Source organism: Spea bombifrons, chromosome 8, assembly GCF_027358695.1.
Source record: "Spea bombifrons isolate aSpeBom1 chromosome 8, aSpeBom1.2.pri, whole genome shotgun sequence".
Lineage (NCBI taxonomy): Eukaryota > Metazoa > Chordata > Amphibia > Anura > Pelobatidae > Spea > Spea bombifrons.
Genome location: NC_071094.1, coordinates 16,565,202 through 16,566,705, shown reverse-complemented (window position 1 = coordinate 16,566,705; position 1,504 = coordinate 16,565,202). Strand labels below are relative to the sequence as shown.

General features: G+C 39.6%; 1 long non-coding RNA gene across 1 annotated transcript; it reads right to left on the bottom strand.

Moving 5' to 3' along the window:
* Window positions 1-339: 339 nt before the first annotated feature.
* LOC128503063 (uncharacterized) lies at window positions 340-1,250 on the bottom strand. The gene is made up of 4 exons (XR_008355197.1): window positions 1,167-1,250; window positions 772-895; window positions 524-647; window positions 340-399 (listed from the first exon to the last, which is right to left on the bottom strand). It is a non-coding gene; the product is annotated as an uncharacterized LOC128503063 (long non-coding RNA).
* Between the last annotated feature and the right edge of the window lie 254 nt (window positions 1,251-1,504).

Sequence of the window (1,504 nt, the reverse complement as noted above, 5' to 3'; positions counted from 1 at the left end):
CAGGGTCTTGGGTGAGTTTACTACTTACCGTGCAGAGTTGCAGTAGATCAGGCAGACAGCCAAATGAAGCGTTGGACAGTGTGGCTTGAATGTTCAGGTTGGTCTCTTGGTCAGGCAATTGAGGGCTATTTCATTTAACATCCAACAGCAATCTGCAGGAATCTGGAGGACAGTATTTTTATATATTAAATAAGAAAACAATGATTTCTGTAGGAGGAAAATAAAGAAAAAAAGGGGGAAAACAGTGTACAGGGTTTGGGTGAGTTTACTACTTACCGTGCAGAGTTGCAGTAGATCAGGCAGACAGCCAAATGAAGCATTGGACAGTGAGGCTTAATATTCAGGTTGGTCTCTTGGTCAGGCAATTGAGGGCTATTTCATCTAACATCAAACGGCAATCTGCAGGAATCTGCAGGACAGTATTTTTATATATTAAATAAGAAAACAATGATTTCTGTAGGAGGAAAATAAAGAAAAAAAGGGGGAAAACAGTGTACAGGGTTTGGGTGACTTTACTACTTACCGTGCAGAGTTGCAGTAGATCAGGCAGACAGCCAAATGAAGTATTGGACAGTGTGGCTTGAATGTTCAGGTTGGTCTCTTGGTCAGGCAATTGAGGGCTATTTCATTTAACATCCAACAGCAATCTGCAGGAATCTGCAGGACAGTATTTTTATATATTAAATAAGAAAACAATGATTTCTGTAGGAGGAAAATAAAGAAAAAAAGGGGGAAAACAGTGTACAGGGTTTGGGTGAGTTTACTACTTACCGTGCAGAGTTGCAGTAGATCAGGCAGACAGCCAAATGAAGTATTGGACAGTGTGGCTTGAATGTTCAGGTTGGTCTCTTGGTCAGGCAATTGAGGGCTATTTCATCTAACATCAAACAGCAATCTGCAGGACAGTATTTTTTATATATTAATGTTTCTTAAACATTAAAAAAATTATGATGGAAAATCTGCAAACTATACAATGGAGGCAAAAGCAAATGATTTACCCAATAATGTGATATATAAATAAGCAGTGTTTCCAAACATTAAAAATAAAGCTTACTAATGGGATTTATATTTTTTATTTTTATTTATTTATTTTACACAGGAGGCACAAACAGTAAGATTCAGCACTGCAGACAAATATAATTATCCAATAGTAGTACTAGACTCACCCATGAAAACACATTTCCTTTAGATGCTGGTGGCACTGGCTGGCTAGGGCTTCTGTTCTGTGGCTGGAAGTCTGGAACAGTGGCTACAAACATAATGACAATTGTGGCGTCTTAATGATTATTTTTATAGGCGTCCATTTGCCTATAAAAATAATCATTAAGACGCCAAAACCTGCTAGGTGTCAATAAATGAGGCCTGAGCTAGAACGCCCTGAATTCCCGCCAAACTGTCAGCATACGCACGTGGGGGGGGCAGTCAGCATACGCACTTGGGGGGGGCAGTCAGCATACGCACTTGGGGGGGGCAGTCAGCAAGTAAAAAAAAAAAATACAAAACT